This window comes from Triticum dicoccoides, chromosome 2B (assembly GCF_002162155.2).
Source record: "Triticum dicoccoides isolate Atlit2015 ecotype Zavitan chromosome 2B, WEW_v2.0, whole genome shotgun sequence".
NCBI lineage: Eukaryota > Viridiplantae > Streptophyta > Magnoliopsida > Poales > Poaceae > Triticum > Triticum dicoccoides.
Window position 1 is genome coordinate 735,288,467 of NC_041383.1, and position 23,591 is coordinate 735,312,057.

Below are 23,591 nucleotides of genomic sequence, written 5' to 3' on the forward strand. Positions count from 1 at the left end.
TAATTTTCAAAATGAACTTCTCTTTTGTGTGCTTATTTCACTCGCGAAACGGTAACGGGTAGCTAATATTTTCCATGCTAGATGTGTTATTCTCACAATGAGTGTTTATTCACTTGTCATTGCACAAGAGAAAGGCCAAGGTTTTAGGGATGCCTAGTCCTGAAATGCAAAAATGAATTTTCTTTATGTTGTCAAATAATAAATTCCTTGGAAAGTGTTGGTATGGAGGGCACCCGTGGATACGGCTAGCCATGGAAAGTGAAAGTTATGGTGGAAAAAGGAATAAACTTTATTTTCTGTTTGGGAACCGCCTATGATATATCTAGCATGGAAAGTGTTGGGATGCTCCAAGTCGTTTTTGTTGGTGGGACGGATACACCTCCCAAAATGTTTTTATCTCTAATTTTTCGCTTTGAGCTCTGGCACCTATACAAATCCCTACTTCCCTCCGCAAAGGGCATTTCTTTTACTTTATGCAATTTTTATTTTTGAAATTGAGTCTCCATCCTCTCTTATAAAAGCACCAAATAGTGGACAATATGATCGTACTTAAGTATTGGGTGTAGATAATGTTCGAGTGTGTTTCATGAATGGATCAATGTTTGAGCATGATGGGCTAGGGATAACTTGTTTTAGCATTGATATTTTGAAAGACTTGGTTGCTTGTTCATATGCTTGAGTATCTAAATTATTATGTCAAAACTGTTCTATTGCTTTGAATCACATGAAAGTCCAAATGTCCATGTTATAAAGAAAAGAATATGATATGACATGATAAACATCACTCCAAATCAAAAATTATGTTTTATCACTTACCTACTCAAGGATGAGCTGGAGTTAAGCTTGGGGATGCTGATACGTCTCCAACGTATCTATAATTTTTTATCATTCCATGTTGTTTTATTATCAATCTTGGATGTTTTATAATCATTATATAGTCATTTTATATCATTTTTTGGTACTAACCTATTGACATAGTGCCAAGTGCCAGTTGCTATTTTCTGCATGTTTTTTACATCGAAGGAAATCAATATCAGATGCAGTCCAAATGCCATGCCAATTTACGATGATTTTTGATGGGCCAGAAGGAACACAATGGGCCCTGGTTGCACTTGGGAGGAGTCTTGAGGATGGGACAACCAACCAGGGCGAGCCAGGAGGCCCAGGCGCGCCCTGGTGGGTTGTGCCCACCTTAGGTGCCCCTGGACCGACTCTTTGCTCTATAAATACCCCAATATTCCAGAAACCCTAGAGGAGTCGATGAAATTTTCATCCAGCGGCCGCAGAGTCCAGAACCACAAGATCCAATCTAGACACCATCACGGAGGGGTTCACCACTTCCATTGGTGCCTCCCCGATGATGCATGAGTAGTTCTTTGTAGACCTTCGGGTCCGTAGTTAGTATCTAGATGGCTTCCTCTCTCTCTCTCTCTCTCTCTTGATTATCAATACAATGGTCTCTTGGAGATCCATATGATGTAAGTCTTTTGGCGGTGTGTTTGTTGGGATTTGATGAACTTCAAGTTTTTATCTTTTTATATCCATGAAAGTTATTTGAGTTCTTTGATCTCTTATATGCGTGATCTCTTATAACCTCGTATTTCTTCTCTGATATTTGGGTTTTGTTTGGCCAACTTGATCTATTTATCTTGCAATGGGAAGAGGTGCCTGGTAGTGGGTTCGATCTTACGGTGCTTGATCCCAGTGACAGAAAGGGAACCGACACGTATGTATCGTTGCTACTAAGGATAAAAAGACGGGATCCATATCTGCCGCAATAGATAAACGGATCTTGTCTACATCATGTCACCGTTCTTACATGAACTTAATACACTAGATGCAGGCAGGAGTCGGTCTACTAATCTTGTACGTGATGCCTATGTAATGATCATTGCCTGGATATCGTCATGATTATTTGAAGTTCTATCAATTTTCCAACAGTAATTTGTTCACCCACCGTTTGCTATTTTTCTCGAGAGAAGCCACTAGTGAAACCTATGGCCCCCGGGTCTTCTTTCTCATATATTTGCCTTGCGATCTACTTTTTCCTTGTGTTTATTTTCAGATCTATTAAACTAAAAAATACAAAAATACCTTGCTGCAATTTATTTGTTCTGTGATCTATTTATCCCATCTACAAATTTACCTCACGTCCTTTGCCTATCTTGAGGCGTCGTACCCCGAAAGGGATTGACAACCCCTTTAACACGTCGGGTTGCGAGGTGTTGTTCTTTGTGTGCAGGGGCTGTTTACGTTGTGTTGCTTGGTTCTCCTACTGGTTCGATAACCTTGGTTTCATATCTGAGGGAAATACTTACCACCGCTATGCTGCATCATCCCTTCCTCTTTGGGTAAATACCAACGTAGCTTCAAGCGACATCAAAAGGAATTTCTGGCGACGTTGCCGGGGAGGATCAAGTCAAGATAGTCCCCCGTCAACTAGCCATTTCTAGCGCTGTTGCCGGGGAAGATCTTCAACATAACCAGGTTCCTAAGCATAAATCTCATCTCCTTGCAATTTACATTATTTCCCTCTCGTTTTCCTCTCCCCCACTTCACAAAAATTTGCCGTTTTATTTGCCCTCTTTTTCATTCATCGTTTTCTCATCAGATCTCATGTTTGCTTGTGTTGCCATGTGCCTCCTATATGCTTGCTAAAATATTTTGATATGGATCTTCAGCCACTTGCTAATCTTTTTAAGAGATCCATTTATGAAGAACCAATTGCTAGTGATTTGTGTGCACTAGATTATCTTTATGAGGTTTTGGTTGAAATTCGTGAATCTGAAAATTGTGATGAAGTGTTGAAAAAAGCAAATTATGAAATGATTCACGATAGATCCTTGAATGAAATGCATGATTGCAATGATGTTATTAAAAATTCTATTATTGTAAATTGCGCTACTAATATGCAAAACCCCAGGCTTGGGGATGCCAATTTTGCTATGTCCACTACTTACTGCAATGATCATTATTGGGGTGATTCTTCTTATGATCTTGAAAATTTATTTAAGCCTCGTGATGAATATGAAATTTATAATAGTATTTGCAATAATATTGAAAGTGTGTTTGTAAGAGTGTCAACTTTAGATCCCACTACTTTGGAGAATGTTCAATCTTATGAAATTTTTGATGAAAGTGGGTTTGGAGAGGTCATGACTTTAGTTAATGTTAATCCCACTATTTTGGAAGAGTGACAACTTTGCATGCATGTGGATCATGTAGAAAATATGTTATGTGATAGCTATATTGTTGAATTTGAATATGATCCCGCATATAATTATTATGAGAGAGGGAAATATGGTTGTGGAAATCTTCATGTCACTAAGTTACTTCTCTTCATGTTGAGATTGCTATTGTTTCTTACTTCTTCCTAGAATATGCTAGATCTTGCTTGTCTTGCTAATTTGTTTTCTTATAAAATTCTTATACATAGGAAGTATGTTAGACTTAAATTTGTTTATCATATGCTACATGATGCTCTCTTTGTATTTCAATTACTATCTTTTATGTGAGCATCGTTAAAATATTATGCCAAGCTATGGGCGTAAAACTATAGCGCTTGTTGGGAGGCAACCCAATGAATAAAATTTATTTTTGCTTTTTGCTTTCTGTTCTTGAGTGTTAGCAAAATTATGTTATTGTTATGATCGTGGTTTTTGCATTTTAATTAGTGTTTGTGCCAAGTAAAGCCTTTAGGATCTTCCGGGGTGATAGTTGTTTGATCTTGCTGAAAAAGACAAAAACTTTGCGATCACGAAAATAATTATCATAAATCATAGAAAAGAAATTTTTTCCCTGACTCTTTTTGCAGAAGATTAATATACCAATTATTCTGGTCTTCATAATTTGGTAGAATTTTGGGAGTTACATAAGTATTCGAAAGTTCCAGATTACTACAGACTGTTCTGTTTTGACAGATTCTGTTTTCTTTGTGTTGTGTGCTTATTTTGATGGATCTCTAGTTTTCTTTGATGAGTTTTTGCCATAGAAAAGTTGGAATACATTATATGTAATACAAAAACAAAATAATAATTGGTTTTACACAACACTTATAGTAGTGGTTTGCTTTCTTTTACTAACGGATCTCACAATTGGTTTTACACAACACTTATAGTAGTGGTGTGCTTAGTATTTTTGAAGAAATGCTCTGTTGCTTCACTTAGATTTATTTGAGAGTTAGTAAAATTTTGAAGAAATTCTCTGTTGCTTCACTTAAATTATTTTGAGAGAAAGAAAATATGTTATGCTCATGATCTTCACTTATATTTGTTTGAGCTTATGAAAAGCAACACATGCAAATTAGTCCCAAAGCGATAGATATCCAAGAAGGATAAAGAAAGAAATAATATATGTCATGAAGATCATTGGACAAAATGAACTTGATTCTTAGTAATAGTTTTGAGATATGATGATGTGATATGTGAGTTATGTTGGTGAGTAATTGTGCTCTAGTAAGAATATTGGTGTTAAGGTTTGTGATTCCCTATGCATGCACGAAAGTCAATAATCATGCAGTGAACATTATATCCTACTTGTGGTGCATTATTCGATGTTAATTATGCTTAATGCTTGCTTATGAGATTATTCGTTTCTTGGTTGGTCACTCCTCAATCTTTTTGCTAGTATTCATTTTGCACCAAGTATGACCTCTACTTGTGCATCCAAAATCCTTTAAACCAGTTTTGCCACACGAGTCCACTATATCTACCTATATGTGGTATTCTTTGGCCGTTCTAAGAAAATTTGCATGTGCCATCTCTAATTTTCAAAATGAACTTCTCTTTTGTGTGCTTGTTTCGCTCGCGGAACGGTAACGAGTAGCTAATATTTTCCATGCTAAATGTGTTATTCTCATGATGAGTGTTTATTTGTCATTGCACAAGAGTAAAGCAAAGGTTTTAGGGATGCCCAGTCCCAAAATGCAAAAATGAATTTACTTTATGTTGTCAAATAATAAATTCCTTGGAAAGTGTTGGTATGGAGGGCACCCGTGGATACGGCTAGCCATGGAAAGTGAAATTTATGGTGGAAAAAGGAATAAACTTTATTTTCTGTTTGGGAACCGCCTATGATATATCTATCATGGAAAGTGTTGGGATGCTCCAAGTCATTTTCGTTGGTGGGATGGATACACCTCCCCAAAAAAATTTATCTCTAATTTTTCGCTTTGAGCTCTGGCACCTCTACAAATCCCTACTTCCCTCCGCGAAGGGCCTTTCTTTTACTTTATGCAATTTTTAATTTTGAAATTGACTCTCCATCCCTCTTATAAAAGCACCAAATAGAGGACAATATGATCGTACTTAAGTTTTGGGTGTAGCTAATATTCGAGTGTGTTTCATGAATGAATTAATGTTTGAGCATGATGGGCTAGGGATAACTTATTTTAGCATTGATATTTTGAAAGACATGGTTGCTTGTTCATATGCTTGAGTATCTAAATTATTTTGTCAAAACTAGACTATTGCTTGAATCACATAAAAGTGCAAATTTCCATGCTATAAAGGAAAGAATATGATATGACATGATAAACAGTACTCCACATAAAAAATTCTGTTTTATCACTTACCTACTCGAGGACGAGCAGGAATTAAGCTTGGGGATGCTGATACGTCTCCAACGTATCTATAATTTTGATCATTCCATGTTGTTTTATTATCAATCTTGGATGTTTTATAATCATTATATAGTCATTTTATATCATTTTTTGGTACTAACCTATTGACATTGTGCCAAGTGCCAGTTGCTGTATTCTGATTGTTTTTTACATCACACGAAATCAATATCAGATGGAGTCCAAATGCCACGCCAATTTACGATGATTTTTTATGGTCCAAAAGGAACACAACGGCCCTGGTTGCACCTGGGGGTAGTGCCGAGGAGGGGACAACCCACCAGGGCGCGCCAGGAGGCCCAGGTGCGCCCTGGTGGGTTGTGCCCACCTCGGGTGCCCCCTGGACCGACTCTTTGCTCTATAAATACTCCAATATTCCAGAAGCCCTAGAGGAGTCGACGAAATTTTCATCCAGCCGCTGCAGAGTCCAGAACCACGAGATCCAATCTAGACACCATCACGGAGGGGTTCACCACTTCCATTGGTGCCTCCCCGATGATGCGTGAGTAGTTCTTTGTAGACCTTCAGGTCCATAGTTAGTAGCTAGATGGCTTCCTCTCTCTCTCTCTTGATTATCAATACAATGGTCTCTTGGAGATCCATATGATGTAAGTCTTTTGGCGGTGTGTTTGTTGGGATATGATGAATTTCGAGTTTATGATCAGTTATATCTTTTTATATCCATGAAAGTTATTTGAGTTCTTTGATCTCTTATTTGTATGATCTCTTATAGCCTCGTATTTCTTCTCCGATATTTGGGTTTTTTGGGGGATATAACTATTCGTATAACCCGCCCAGGAGGGGCCAGGTTATACTTACAAATATTTTTGAAGCCCAAGACCCAGGATAGAGATGGCGGTTCAATAAAGGTCCCAAAGCCCAGAGGCAACTTAAAGCCCGTAGTGATAAACCACCATATGTGTGTGACTTGTATTGTAAGGCAAGAATAGTTAAGAGACCGAGCCGGACAATGTTTATGAACCGGCCGGGACTCTATAGAGCCGCTAGGCGTCGACCTCTGTATATAAAGGGACGACCTGACGACGGTTCAGGGCAAGTAACATCAACTCGAGAGCTAGGTCAAGCGATTCGCTCCCTGCTAATGAGACATAAGCAATACCACTCAAAACTAGATCGTAGGCTTTTACCTTCATTGTAAGGGGCCGAACCAGTATAAACCTCGTGTCCTTTGTCCCGATTAACCCCTTTAAGCTTCCTAGTTGCGATGGCTCAACGATTAAGTCCTTTTACTAGGACATCTATCGTGACAATTCCACGACAGTTGGCGCCCACCGTGGGGCCAACACATGGTGGATTTGAGTTCTTGAAGGGCAGCTTCGAAGGGCTCAAGGGATATGCTATGGGCCGGATGACCAAGAGTCGTTGCGGCAAGCTCTACATCGATGACGCAGGCTGGGGCCCCGAAGCCTGCTTAATTGAGTACGGGTATCGGGCCCCCTTTGGCGGAATTCACGTCTTCATCGGCAAGATCGGTGAGCCGGGCCCTGAGCCGGACATCTGCACCGACCTCGTTGAGATGGCTCAGCGTGCGAGACCCGCCCGGGCTCCGCCAGCTGTGAAGATTTCCTTCATGGGATGCATCCACGGAGGGCTCTCTGAAGGATCTGCATCTGGCGGTGAGACAACCATCTACTCTGATGGTGAGTCGTCCACAAGTGAGACAGATTCGTTGTATCAACTGCAAGACGACATGCTTGGGGGCTGTTTCGATGGCAGCAGTATTCCAGATCTCCTCGAGCCGCCGAGTAGGGTTGGAATCTTCGTGGCTGGCACACAACCTATCCAAGACTCCACAAATGCGGTGGCCATAACCTCCGAGTCAGCAGCAGCCGGGGCAGGAGACCCTGTGCGCTCGCCGGCTCAGGTATTGATGGATCTCACACATAAGATGACCGCTCTGTTAACCGCCGTGGTCATCCCGGTGGATCAAGCTCGACATGATGCGGAAGTGGCACAGTTAAAGCTGGATATGGTGCAGGCTAAGGAAGACCTAGCAGCAGAAAATGTCAGGATAACTGCAGAACGGGCGGCTTTGGACGCTCAGGCTCAGCGGATTCAGGCGCAGACTTTCCGACTCACGCAGGATCAGAACGCGTCTAATGAGGTCATGAGGAGAAGATACCATAAGACTTAGTCTCGACTCCCGTTGGTTTATGATCCCCGAAACCTTTTTCACACACCTGGCGCCGGGCCCAGTAACCCGCCGTGGCTCTCCCCGCGTACTGAGATAGACCGGGTTGCAACACACGGGGTTGGCACGCTGGTTCATCCGCAGGTGATGGGGCTTCCCCGCATGAATACTGCTCCACCTCAGTATGTACCGACACCACTGGGCCACTATTCCAACCCGTTGGAGAAGATGATTGCAGCAGTGGCACGACTGGCGGCTCTCCCGGTTGATGGTGACTCTCCAGCGGTGGTTGAAACCCGCAGGGTCAGAGAACTTCTTCAGATGGCTTTAGCAGAACATGAGGCGTACTCGTACAGTCGGGACAGGATCCACTCAACCCCTCGTCCAAGCCGAAGCCCGAGTTATAGCAGGCACATGGACTTAGCGGCCGTTTCAAGCAACGTCCGGCATCGTAACGAGCCAGGCGGGCATGACCCGGCACGCCATGGAGCCTTTAACTTGGTGGATCAAGACAGAATACTTCAAGAGGCTGAGCGGGCGGCTCAGCAGGCGGCTGAGCAGGAGGCTTAGCGGATGGCTTACCAGCCGTATCCAGTTTATCCGACGACTTCTATCGAGGTAGTTGTGGCCACCAGGACCGATGGTGTCTCCTATCTGGTGCCGGCTCTACGTAACAAGTGTTTGCCCAAGGATTTTAAGGGACCTAGGAAGGTGCAGAATTACACGGCCAACCTACAGGCCGGGGCATGGATTGAAAGTTACGAGATGGCTATGGAATTACTGGAGGCCAGTGATGCTGCGATGGCCAAGTACTTTACCATGATGTTGGATGGGACCTCCCGTACTTGGTTGAAAAGCCTACCGCCTAATTCCATCAGTTCATGGGCGGAGCTAAAGGCCCAGTTCGTCCAGAATTTCAAGGATACATGCAAGCAGCCCATGTCAATCGTGGATTTGACAAATTGCAAGCAGGAGGAGGGCGAGTCCACAACCCATTGGGTGCGCCGGGTTAAGGCCATAATACATTCGTCTAATAAGATGGATGCCGGCTCTGCAGTCCTAATGTTGGAGAAAAATTGCCGTTTTTTGCCTCTGAAACAAAAGCTGGGGCAGCTCAAGCACGATTGTCATGATATGGGTACGCTGATGGCGGCTCTGGTCAAGTACGCCGACTCTGATAGTACCAAGGATCCCGAGTCTGATGATGAAAAGACAGGGAAAGGAAAGAAGAACGACAACGGCAAGGGCCCTTAGCATAACCCGACAAATCAAGGAGGTAATAAACGTAAGGCTGATGGTAGTTTGGAGTTTGCGGCTAACACTAATGCTCAGGGTAATAACTAATGGCGTAAGGGGAGACCACCTCCCCGGTCTGGTGGGTCAGGCCTTACACTTGAGTAGTTACTGAATGAGCCCTGTCCAAGGCACGTCACTCAGCAGAAGCTGGCTACTCATCTATGGAAGGACTGTACGATGATGAAGGCTTTCAAAAATTCCAACATGTTCGATGGCAACAATGGGCAGGGCGACGGCTCAGGTGGCGGCAGTTTTCATGGCCCGGGCGGCGGTTCAAATCCCAACTTTCAAAATTCTCAAGGCAATCAAGGTGGTTATAATCAGCAATCTGGCCAGGGTGGTCAGCAGCAACAACAACAGCAGGGTGGATACCAGAGCCATCCAAAGCAGATGAATAGTGGACAATATCATGTATTTACCACCAGTTTGTGCAAATGAGACCAGAAGCTTCATAAGAGGGCTGTGAACGCTGCTGAGCCGATAGTTCCTCGTTATTTGAGATGGTCTGAGCAACCTATTCTATGGATCAGGGAAGATCACCCTCCCCGGGTTGATAATCCGGGTAACTTAGCTTTGGTGGTGGCCCCTCAGGTTGGTGGGTATAAATTCACCAAAGTACTCATGGATGGAGGCAACAGCATCAACATCCTTTATTATGAGACCTTCCGTCGCATGGGGTTAACTTATAAGGGCCTTAAGCAGTCCAACACTGTTTTCCATGGAGTGGTGCCTGGTAAGTTGGTGTATCCGGTTGGTAAGATCGAACTGGAGGTAGCCTTTGGAGATGAATATGACTCCAGGGCCGAGAAATTGAATTTCGAGGTGGTCAAGATCAGAAGCCCGTATCATGCTCTGTTCGGGCGGCCGGCTTACGCCAAGTTCATGGCACAGCCGTGTTATGTGTATCTACAGCTCAAAATGCCGGGTTATAAGGGTACCATTTCAATATATGTGAGCCGGAATATAGCCTTGGAATGTGAGGAAGGCGACGCGGCTTATGCTGAGTCGGTCTGCGCAACAGAAGATTTGAAGTTCTACAAGGTCAATGTTGATTCGGCAGATATGACGTCTTTGAAAAAGCCAACCACAGAGCATGAGCCGGTCATGAAGTTTAAGTCGGCCGATGATACTAAGCTTGTTGACTTTGTTCCACTACAAAAAAAATACACTTCCGTGATGATACGTGTTTGTCACAGTAGGTCGCGTTTTTTGTCATGCATGTACATCCATGACGATTTTATGACAGAATCAAGATAGTCATACCTGTGCTGTCGTAGAAGTGTTCCATGACATTACCAAAATTATCATCACGGAAGTGTCCACTTCCATGATGATAAATCGCGCGTCACAGAAGTGCTTTCGTCAAGGATGACCGACACGTGGCATCCACCATAACGGAACGCCGTTAAGCTATCGGGTTGGGTTTTGGATCCGATAACCCGTTAACAGCCCCGACCAATGGGGATTTTCCATGTGTAAAATCATCATTGGCTGGAGGAAACACGTGTCGGCTCATCGGTTGGACAGATGTCATCCACTCATTGGACAGAAGGCGCCTATGATACGTCGGCAGGTGGCACGGCCCAACAGAAGCCCATTCCTGTGAAAAGGCCGGCCCATTTGACTTGGTCAAAAGGTGGCAGGCCGGCCCATGGAAAGCCTGTTAACGGCCTGTTCGCATATAGCCCATTTACAACCCGCTAACCCAAGGCCCGTTACACCCTATCCGAATTAGGCCCAGTAGCGTCATCTGGGCCATCCAATATGATTCCAGCCCGTTTTCACTTCTGGCCCATGTATGGCCCATGACGTCTTTCGGCCCATATGAGGCCCTTTGTAACTCTTGGCCTATTAACGGCCCGTGGTGAAACTGGCCCGTAATGAACAGTGTATCACTTTACACCCATTAACGACCCATGGTGAAACTGGCCCGTAATGAATAGTGTATCACTTTATACCCATTAATGGCCCGTTATTCCGTTGGGCCATTTCCAGCCCATGTTATCTTTCGGCCTTCTCAGAGCCCATTTATTCCCGGGCTCATTTCCAGCATTTGTTTACTTATGGCCCGTTACTGTCATTTTTTGCTTGTGGGCCAAATTCAGCCCATGGTTACAGTTGGCCCGTTTGTGGTCCATTAATATGTTGGGCCGTTTTCATAGCGTCATCAAATATGGCCTATTAACGATGGCCTGTTATGGTCGGCCCATGAATGGACGATTCCAACTCTAGCCCGTTTACGGCCATAATGTGGCCTGTTATTGGCCCATGTTTAGCCAATCGATCATACGGCCCGTATAAGGCCCATTGATGATACAACCCATAGAAGGCCCATTGTTTCTACGGCCCGTAGAAGGCCCACTGTTTCTACGGCCCGTAGAAGGCCTACTGTTTCTACGGCCCGTAGGAGGCCCAGTATCACTATAGTAAATATTAGCCCATGGTTATTGTGGCCTAGTTTTAAAAAATAGGTTATTGCAGCCACTAACAAACCGCGGAAAAAGAACTGCAATGACTACAAGCAAACAAATAAACAAGACAACAAGGAAATAAATAAGCAAGCAACTTACGCTAGGCTATCACGGCTATCACACATATTACATCCAATGGGCATCAAAGTTCGCCACCAGTGCAAATAAACGCGCCGACAAAAGAATATACAAAACTGAGAGCACTTCAGAAGGCACTAGGCTTGCCCAGGTCGGCCCCCCCAAACACCCAAAGAAGCTGAGTAGACCTCAGTTATGTCAACGATAGATGCATCAACACTAGATTTATGGCATGATGGTGCGCACGGTAGTCCTCTGACATCTTCATTGCATCTTTGACTTCAAGTCGGAGCTGAGCTGAAGCAAGCCTTTCCGCTTTAAGTTGACACTGAAGAAGTCAAACTGATTGAAGCAGTGACTGCATAGAGGTTGTCTCACACCTGCTGGTGAGTAGCTTCAACTCACTGTCTTCATCAAGACAGGACCTTGGGGTCATCTCGCTGTCCTGAAGATGGTTTGGCTCACTATCTTCCCTAAAGTTCTGCATGGCGTGAGAGATACGACTCTGAAAGAGAAACAAGGAGACACGTAACAGGTTTCACAATTATATAAGCAAATAAATGGATCTGTTCTGCATAAGGAACATGTTTTTACAACTACAATTTGAAACTGATAGTTGTTGCAAACATCCAATCAGATGTAAACAGCAAAGCAAACAGAAGTGGAGGAAATGATGCCTATCCAAATCTATACTAGAACAAAGTTTGAAGGCTTGAGAAGGATGAACTTACATTACATGTTAACACGGGTTGGACAAATCCCTTCTCCATGTTGATGGAAGGATAATTCAATAAATTCCCCAAAGAAAATTCTTTATAAGCGTTGCCATTATTCTACATTTTGCAAAGGGTAAATATAGATCAAATAATATTGGAAGAAATAGAGGATAATGAAGCTCAGGTGCAGCCTGATGATACATAATCAAATAGCAATTAATTAAGTATAGCGTTACAATGCAAAAGGGAGAGAGGTACTGACAAGAGCAATGCAGAGCCCAATATTGTTTTGAGACCGTATGATCCTTTGAGCAAGGAGATTCATCCGAAATTAGTTTTCATACAAGAGAGAAGGTAAGGCACAAGCAGATATTTAGAAGTTCAAATTTTGAATTGATACCATAGACAGTACCTGACGCTGGGCTCCCAACAGTTCTAATAGGGGTTAGGCCACTAGAGTAGGGGTAAAGTGTGGTACAGTTGGGCCTGTGTTTTCTGTGGCTGCTGATCTATCTGATTTAACATGTATCACTACCTTTTTCAAATACCTAGTCTGTACTCCTTGAGGATCTGCACTCACCCCCTTCCTTTTGGACATCTATTACGAAAGAACAACATTTGACTGGAAAAACATAGTGTGACAACACATGGAATAGGTATAGAAAATGGATAGGTATGGCATATACTCATATATGATGCTTAAACTAAGCAGATGGTGTAACAAAGTAGAAGTAATGCAAGAGGTCAGATGCAAAACATGTGCGACCAATACAACTTTGCAAAGTTAGAGCAAGCACCTTGATGGGTGAATAAGATAGGCCATCCTCCACCATGCCATGTTTGTTATCCAGTGGATTGTTCCGCAATATTCCTCTCGTGTGCCCATTCTCATATTCATTTTGATAATGTTCAATATCTGACATGCATGAAAACATAAAAACAAGTGAGATTTTCTTTGTAATGCAGAAGTGATTCTAATCCAATACTGCCTCCCTGTAAACCCCTTTGTGCTATTTCTGCAATTCTTTTAAGAGATGCCATGCATGCTGTAATTTGTTGTGTGCATTAATATAATGTGGCCTACTACTCAAAATATGAGAGCTCCATAAGTGATGACACTTCACAGATGACAGCTTCAACATATAGTAAAGAAGAACAAGTCGACCTGACCTGACAGACTCAAAATATACTAAGGGAGAACAACTCGACCTGACCAGTCGACCGCAAGAGAAGAGTATCATCTTAAAGAAGAGCAGAAGAGCAAGCAGATTGAAGATATTACAAGTCTTTCAATACAATGTCGATTGACCACCCATGATGAACCGAAGCGCACAGAGAAATACTATTCTTTCCGGTCTCTCCATATGTGGCTCACATGCATTTCGAAAGTAAAGTAGAAACATTTAGCTAACCAATTAAACATCTCTTAGTTTTACAAATATCAGCAATAATATCAGATATGAATTTGTACAACTAAGCTTGTTTAGCTCGATGGGTGGAGCAGTGCTATTACGACACGAACCACATTGGCTGATTGTGGTCATCATAAAATGGGGAAACCATAAGCATGATGAGTACAGTGTTGACCGTGGCAGTGGGATGGCAGATCTGAAGTTGCAAACCGCGCAAAGGGTAGTTAGCAACCGATGTTTGCTTTGAAATAACAACTAAGATTTGGTATGGACAAGAAAGTACGGTCAACAAGTGACAAAGAAATGCAATTATGCTGTCTCTCTATATGTCGCGGCATGCATTTGGAAACTCAAGTGGGACCTTTAGCTAACCAATTAAATGTGTCGGTTAACTAATATCAGTATCATATCACAATCATATTTGAACAACTAAGCTTTCAAATTCTGAGTGTTGTGTTGTTTAGCTTGAAAGGTGGAGTAATGCTAGTACGACAGAAAGCACCTACGTAGATCATTGTAGAGTAGATAAAAGGGGAAAACCCTAAGCATCAAGAGAAAAATCAGGAAAGTGGAACTAGCTGGACCAGTGGGTGGCGCACATGATTTTCGAAACGAATATAGGAACATTAGGTGACCAATTAAACATTCTCTGTTTTAGCGATATGAGCATCATATCAGATTCGTATTTCAACACGTAAGCTTTGGGTTGAGGTCTTGAGGAGCAGTGCTAGCACGACACGAAGCACCTATGATGATGGTAGTGAATATAAGGGGGGGAACCGTAAGCTTTACGAGTATAGTGCCCGTGCCATGGCGGATCTGAAGGTGCAAACCAGACAAAGCTACTTCGCAACCAATGTTTGCTTTCAACTAGCCACTACGATTTGGTACAGACAAGAAAAGTACAGTAAACAAATTACGATCTATTTTCCGGGAGAGATCAATAACTTAAGCACATATGGAAGAGTACCACCTCTCTTGCGACGCCATGTAGGCCTATGCTGATACGTTGAGGGTGCTGCAGGTGCGATGGCTGTCGGCGGCGGGGAAGAAGACTTTAGATGGCAGACGGCCGGGTCGGGGGATATATCATGTAGCCGTGGACGAGGCAGTCGTAGGAGCGGCACCGACAAGGTGGACAACGACGCTGATGAAGCGAGAGGCAGCGATGAAAGGATCCTGGTCCAGCGCCGTGGATGAGAGACGTCCATCTCTTATAGTGGATGATGGGGTAGGGGTAGCGGCTCCAGCAAGGTGGACGATGGGGTGGCGGACGGAGGAGGCTGGCCGCAGTGCGGAGGTTGTCGTGTCGCCGACGGTGTATGAATGGGGAAATGGAGGGGGGATCTCAAACTTTGGGACGTGCTTCTCTGAAATGTGGGAAAGTTACGAACTTATCCCCGTTTAAAATTTTGGACATCGCGTCGGTTGGGTATAGGACGGTAATCTCGCATCTCCCAAATATTTGCCGGTAACTATTTCGGGCGAGGAGAGGGTGTTTTGCCGCCCACGGTTGGTGCCCATGATGTATGAACGGGGCTGACAGGTAGGGCGGTTGTGTCACGTCTGAGGGAAGTTACACATATGCCCCTATTTAAAATATTAGCCTACATCGATTTTGTACGAGAGAGTTTGTTTTGCGGCCCACCGTGTATGAATGGGGAAATGGAGGAAGAGACACATGTCTTTCGGACGAGCTTGAATCAAATGTGTTTTGCCGTCCACGTTTGGTGCCCACCGTGTGTGAATGGGCTCAGAGGCCATCGTGTCATGTATGATTGAAGTTACTAGTCTACCTCTATCGACAGTAGTGTAAATCCGGTCGATAAAGATGTCAAGTGTCAGGGGTAGACAGTAATTTCCATCTCGCAAACACTTGCTTCGGGCAGCCCACAAATTATAGTGGGTGCAAAACTTGGGAGAATTAGCATTCACGTTTGCCCTGGGCCCTGGCAAACTAAATTCAAATCCAATTTGTATTCGATTACGAATATCCACAGATAATTCTACGTTTTGTTATCTATTTCTTCAAAAACACAACAAAGATTTATTCCACCTTTATATATGCTTATGATTTAGAAATGCTGTGATCTTCGAATTTAGTAGGTTGGATACACTCTGAGTCAAACAGTTATTTCATCCAATACAATATGCTCACACGAAAAACAGTTCATCTTATGTCAATCATTCAAGTACTGAGGATTACCTCGCCTAAAAAATTCGGATCATTACAACACATGGACAACATAGGGAGTCTTGCAACATAATCCATTCAGAGACATGACACAACATGCAAGTACAATAATCTAATGACAATTTCAATTGGTATGTAAAGAAGAACCGGGGTTACCTTGGGCTTCAGATAGCAGAAACAACAGGACCTCCTCCGTCTTCAAATGCAACATTCTTACTTCCTCCAATTCTTGGGTTGCTTGCATAATGCGTGTCGCTAATTCCGTAATTTCCAGCCTCAAGATAAAATTACCCCATTCATGGCAGCCACACCATCTCTTTCTGCCTCTAGTAGAGCCTCAAGCACTATAATATCTGTGCTCAGATTGCTCTCCAGCGGTGTTGCCTCTGAACTCCTACCATCTGGAAACATGGATGGCACACTGCTTCCACAAATAGATTCTGGGGTTGTACATTGTGTCCTAGTGTGAACGGCATCCTGAAATGTTTCTGTTGGACATAAGTAAGAGATAGTTATTGTATGATCCAGGCAGTAATCTTACATGGTAAACGACGGACGAATTATTGCCGAGCATGGCAAACTATATTTAAATGGTTCGAAACACCATCAGCCGAAAAGAAATTAAAATGGTAAGATGAAACTTGGGATGTAAGTGGCAAATAAATGACATCCGCCAGTCCCATCTAGTTAGTTTTTGCTACCTCCCTAGTTCATTTTCCTCAAAAAACAAAAACTCTTTTGAACTATCATACCACTAGTGGACTTTAATCGGGATTAAACGGGACCCAGTTGACATCCCTAGTTGAAAGGGAGTGTACCACCGCTATATTTAAGTTGCCAAGGCATCTAAGCAATTGAAATAATCTGAGAAAGCACTTAACAGTGTGGCCTCATATAAACTACGAAGACAGTCTTGTGATGAAGTTGAGAGGAAAATTTAAGGACTCAAATGAAATAGGCATGCATTTCTTTATGATAGTACAGCAGGCACTGCTGACATATTGGCCAACTCAGGTATAGAGTAACAACAAACAAGCATTCAAATCAAGCAATACAGCAAAGCAGACAACTGAACTATTTGTAATTTGGTAGAATTACAGGTTGAGGGCACAAGCCAAGAAAGCAACCCACTCGCATTACATTTCACATGTACTAAAACACACTGGCTTACCATATGTTGCTGTGAAGCCTCGCTGCTGTGGCAATGTTCTTTGAAGATATCGTCAGCATCCCATGGTTGCAAATCTAGTTGTTGTAGTTTATTCTGCACCCTCTATTTAGGTAAAATTAATTTTAATTGCATGCACTGGTCCGAATTGATCATCAATGGTTCATCTAAACTAATGAAAGAAGGGTGTGTGCATACACGACAATATATCTGCTTCCCTCTATTTTTATGCTTGTTAGAGGTGCCAGCCCCAAAAGAACAAATATTTTGCTTGATGGGGTTGGCAGCTCCATAATTAATAGAAGCATCAGATTAGTCATGCAACTTGGGAAGATCAAGAACACACAAACAAGTAATGAATAGAGGCTCGGAGCAGTGATGTAATAGCTAGCATCAGAAAATGTAGGGTAAAACAAACAAAAAGCAGTTGAACCACATGCTAGTTTGCTGATGTGTAATTAAGCATAGAGAACATTAAGCAGTATGATGGAACCAATAGATGGCATCAGAACAACACCATTATCATAAAATATTGCATTCAAGAAGTAAAATAGTAGGCAATGATATCTAGGAAGTACAGTAATACAGTACTTAGGACAAAACTAAAGCATATTAACTATATGTGCACTGGTATGTAATTTAGCACATGTAACATGTTCACTGCCAGAAGTATGGCCCTACAGGTGCAAGCAGAATAACGCGTCGCATGAAAAACTGAATGATGCCCTGAAGAAATTCAAAGGTGCGGTGCTTATGCTAGGAAAGTGAACATAGGCGCCGACCGTTGGATAATAGTACCAGATTCTTGCCGGCGTATGGGCATCGTTGTCATACTTGATAGCTAATGATCGTCGATGGTGCTCGTGTTGCGGTTGAGTTTGGGCCGGCTGTCGCCATCGCTGAAGCGGCTCCGGTGCTACCGTTGCGGCGCTTGTCGACATACAAGAAAGCTCATCCATGGTAAGTGAACAGTTGCATGATAAAGAGAAAAACCGAAGGAGTACAAATCGAAATAACCTCATGAGGATACGGAGTCGGTAAAGCAGGGCCGATGGAGTTGAATATGGCGTCCGTGGAGTGGGTCCGGTGCAGTGGACGAAGGCTTCGGCGGGCGCGTTGTACAGTGCTTTCGGTGAGGCAGATCTGTTTCAGCGGACGAGGGCTTGTATGAAGGGCCAGCGAAGGGGCGGACGAGGGAGTCAGTGAAAGGCCTACACTGTGGTGGACGAGGGCGCCGGTTAAGCAGATCCAGTGCGGTGGACCATGATGGCGGTCAAAGAGATCTGGAGCGGTGGACAAGCCAGTCGCTGAAGCGGCTCCGGTGAAGTGGTGAGTTGGCAGTTGGGGGTTCCAAGGTGCGGAAGGTAGATCCGGCGGGGTGTGAGGTCCACTACGGTGGCAGAGGACTAGATTCGGTGACTTGCTGTGTATGGGGGTCGAGGAGGGGAAGGGGAGGGGCTCTGGGGAAGAATGTTGGGGGCAAAGAGGGGAAAACAATGGAGTTACCAAAGCAACCCTTTTCTGTTCATGTGGCAGGGGTAAAACAGGAATATCGCAGGGCTAAACTTTCGAGCGCGTGATATTTCGATGTGAGCAGGAAGTTTGAAAGCTTTTGGCGCCTAAAATTATAAGTATTCTGCTCTCGTACGGCCGACTATGATATCATGGCCGATAATTTGTTTGTTTTGCACGCAAAAAAAGTAGAAGTTTTGAAAATCAATGTCTCCAACTCGAAACTTAGATTGTCCATTCAATTGAAATATGGATCATTGAGCTAATACAAGCAAATACCATCATACGGTCCAATTCAAATGAAATTCCAAATGTGTTTATCCTAAATACGATGACAAAAGCAAAAATGTGTATGTGTATGAATAAAGTGGATGAATATAAAGTTTGAACATGCCCGTATGTGTATATCTCTAGGTTTGATATATGAATTTGAAATCACGAGATCCCTTAAATCTTAGGTTTGCAATTCTGGTACATCAAGTTATATCAGGCATGTTCAAAAGTATCATTATCTCATAGTACAAACTGTGAAACAAATTGATTAACCATGAGTGCACAATATCTCAATTACGCTAAAGTCCCTCAAATATAGACACCTCACTCTTTATCTGAAGCCACCCCCCACCACACACACACACACATAGAGAAGTCGTTCTCTCCCCCAAACACCAACACACAAGTACATTAACACCCCTCTCTCTTGTAAAGTCCGGACCCCAATATAGGTCTCTATCACTTTGTCTCTCGGGCATGCACACATCTCTTCCCTCACTCTCTAGGTCTCCCGCTATCTCTCTTACCCAAGCACACACACTATGTAGAGTGTATATTTCCCATACACACAAAACGTCGCCCCCAAACGTCTATCTCCCTAGTTATGTGGTTCTCGCTCACTCACCTCACACACCACCCCCACTGCAAACAAACACACTTTGTCTCCTTGTGCACTACTCTCCTCTTTCTGTCTCCCCCACATGCGGACTCGCCCCAGCTCCTTCCCTGTATACATATATGTCGTGACTCTTTCCATAGCTCCCTAATGTATCATCGTTCTCGATTTCGCACATTGTTCTCTACACCACCTATTCTAGATCCCTCATGAAGTCCATATCACACACACGATGACTCGCTTCCCTTGCGTCTCCATTCATAGGCCAATTTCGGACAACATCAACATTGTCTCCCTATCTATACGCCATTTATGGACACAAACAACCCCTCTCTCCCCCTCTCTTCCTCTCTCTCTCTCTCTCTCCGTCGCTCTCTCTCTCTCTCTCTCTCTCTCTCTCTCTCTCTCGCTCTCACACCCCTCTCCCACACACACACACTCGATGTCTCTTCCAAATAGTCTGCTCCCCCCCGCCCGCACACGTGCTATCCCGCTACTACACATGTCACAACATTCCCCCTTCCCTTATACTAGGTTTACATCTCCAGTGGTCTCTCTACTGCACATACACACACTCCCTCTCACACACAAACTCGTGCACAAACACACATAGACACGCACAAACAACCATTTATCTGGATCCCCATGTCTCCCCATGTCCGCATGTGTATCTCACACACTCACTCTCTAATTATGTATATGTGTCTCCACGTTACACAACACAAAGCCCCATGTACATGTCTCTCTATATATTCCACACACATAGACACAAAGAATCTGTTATCATTGCCTCAGTCTCTAACATATCACACATGCACATTGTCTCCCTCTCTCTCGCAAACACGCTCAACAAGGGTTTCCCCTTGAATAACTTACCGTCTATTCATCAACAATCGAGGTAGTACGGCGAACATGAGACATGAAAAAGAATAAATCTACACGTGCTTAGACCACCTAGTATGACTACTAGGACTAGAGCAAGCCAAAAAGCGCGCCGCCGTCACCCCCTCCTTATCGGCGACGGGAAAATCTTTGTTTTACACAGTCAAGAAGTCATTGTGCTAAGGACCCACATGCTGAGGCGTTGAATAGAATGTAGATGCTAGTTTACGGAAGCAAGTATCGATAATACGTTTGTATCTCCGTACTTATATTTCTTCTCTTATAAAAAACCGAGTTGGTGATGATGGTACGTGTGCCTTCTTGTAATATAGACCGTCTGATCTATATCTGACGGATGGAAATTAAACTAAAAGATACCCGCACCCGTCTCCACATTTGCAGACAAGGCCTTCCCTCGTTCATCCTTATCTCCAACAAACCTCATTGTTGAGAAATTAATAAAGGAAGCCTCTGGAACAAACTGGCCTGGTGGCCGCTGTCGGCATCGTCAATCCCCATGCCTCCGCTCAGTCCGACCACCAATCACCACCACACCCCACTCCTCTTCACCTTATCTCATATTTCTCGAGATATCATTAGTTTTTACACATGGGATTACTCCCGCAAGGGTCAATCACAACAAGTGTTTTATAAAAAATGCATCTTGATGTTCCGTGCAATGCACGGATCTTGCTAGTACTCCTACACAAGACTAAGTTGGTGATGATGGTGTGTCTGCCATCCGTCATTTCTAACCATTAGATCTAAATCTAACGACTATGAGGTAAGTTGTTGCCTTTTCTCACCAACATCCCACTTGTCTACCAATTTGCAGAAAACCCCATAATTAGTATCTTAAAACCAACCACATCCCTCCCCGACCTCACCAAAACAGCCCAAGGAATATATTCTAATTGAAACATAATATATCTCTAGTGACATATGTATATCAAAATTAGAGTGTTTTGTACCAAGTTTGTGAATAAGTATTATTCTAATTATGATTCATTGCAATGCACATGAACATTGCTAGTATTTCCAACCATGCATTTTTTTCCTAGTATTCCATAGTTTCGAGTTTTCCATCAAGATATTAGTCACTCATGGTTGATATTTACTTTCAATCATGTACACATATGCACTATGTAACTAGCCTTGCTTATTGGCTTCCAAAGCTTAACTTCCACTCCTACTTACAATATGTAGAGTATTTAACAAAAAACTACTACTTTCAACCAGCGCTAGGAAGAATCTATTGTACAATAAATAGCAAAAAATATAACCAAAATTTCTTAATCCACGCCAAAAACCACTACCTAGTACTCCTACCGATTAGGTTCGTTTAAACCCATTTATGGCAGGGTTGGCCCACACGTCCGTTCTGACGAGGCAGCTTAAACCAACACATTTTGTTTGACCGTTGACATGCGGGACCCACATCTGACCTTCTATCTTGTTATTCCCCCTGAAATCATTATTTTTCCTAAACATTACTTTGAACAGTACTGATGCATGTTCGTCGGTGGCGCTGGTGATGAGCGAGTTGGCCACCGCTCCACCGGACGGGCCGGACGCCGCGCTGCCTCCGCACGGGTTGGCAGGCGGGCCCGAGCGTGACTCACGAGTGAGTAAGCCACCGCGCTGGCCTTCGCTCGAGCCAGATGGCTGGCCTTAGCGCGGTGCGTGTGAGCAAGCTGCTGCGCTGCCGTGCCAATCTAGCTAGCAAACCTTGCAGACAAGCAGCTGGACAGAGCTATCTTGGCTAGCTAGCGGCTGCGAGTGCCGGACGGAGCTGGCATCCGGGCTGCCGCAACATGGGCTCCGCACCGCCGACAGTTTTAACCTCGCCTTCTATCAGCAGCGATAGCTGCGTCCCATGGCCGAGGATGACTAGGTGGACGGTGTCGGTGTCAAAATAGGCGGATCTCGGGTAGGGGGTCCCGATCTGTGCGTCTAGGCTGATGGTAATAGGAAGCGAGGGACACAATGTTTACCCAGGTTCGGGCCCTCTCGATGGAGGTAAAACCCTACTTCCTGCTTGATTAATATTGAAGATATGAGTAGTACAAGAGTAGATCTGCCACAAGATCGTAGAGGCTAAACCCTAAGAGCTAGCCTATGATGGTATGATTGTAATTGTGATCGTCCTTCTAAGGACCAATCTCTCTGGTTTATATAAACACCGGAGAGGGCTAGGGTTTACATGGAGTCGGTTACAAGAAAGGAAAAACAATATCCGGATCGCCAAGCTTGCCTTCCACGCAAAGGAGAGTCCCATCCGGACATGAGACGAAGTCTTGAGTCTTGTATCTTCACGCTTCAATAGTCCGGACGATGTATATAGTCCGGCAGTCCGGATACCCCCTAATCCAGGACTCCCTCAGTAGCCCCTGAACCAGGCTTCAATGATGATGAGTCCGGCGCGCAGTCTTGTCTTCGGCATTGCAAGGCGGGTTCCTTCTCCGAATACTCCAAAGTAATTATCGAACACGTAGATCGTGTCCGGATCCACAAGATGATTTTCACCTTTCATTGTAGGGAACATAGCGTAAATCTGATCTGCTGGCAGTCTTCGTACGCCGTGCCCTTGCATCATGGCCTGGTCCAACACGAACCGGCATTTCTCTCCCCACCTTGACTCGTGCTACGAGGCGGTTTTATAGGCACGTCCTGCCAAAGCAGAGATCGTGTTCCTCTTGTTACGGGATTTTCCATCAATATGGGCGTGTGTGACCCCATGACGACAGTTGGTATGACTCCGTGTATTTTTGCATTAGTCTCAAGCGGTCATGCTGAGGACTCTTGAGTTTCACCCCCTTTATAAAGGGATCGAGGCCTATGGCTCTTTTCCACCTCCCCTGCACCTTCTCGCACCTCGAGCTCCAACACCCAAGACCTAAGCTTCAACACCCCAGATCCTCCAATATGTCCGGATCCAACCCTAAAGGCCAGTGGTTGGCTTCCTCGATCCAAGAGGAGGACATTACGAGGCTTAGGGAGGTCGGATACCTGACCACCGATATCCAGCACAGGCTTCCTGCTCCAGGGCAGGTTATCCCTACTCCGGAGCCTAATGAGAGCATTGTGTTTGTCCCTCACTCCCTCCGCGGCCTGGGCCTCACCTTCGACCCCTTTGTGAGGGGGCTCATATTCTACTATGGGTTGGATTTTCATGATCTGGCTCCAGACGCTATCCTCCATATC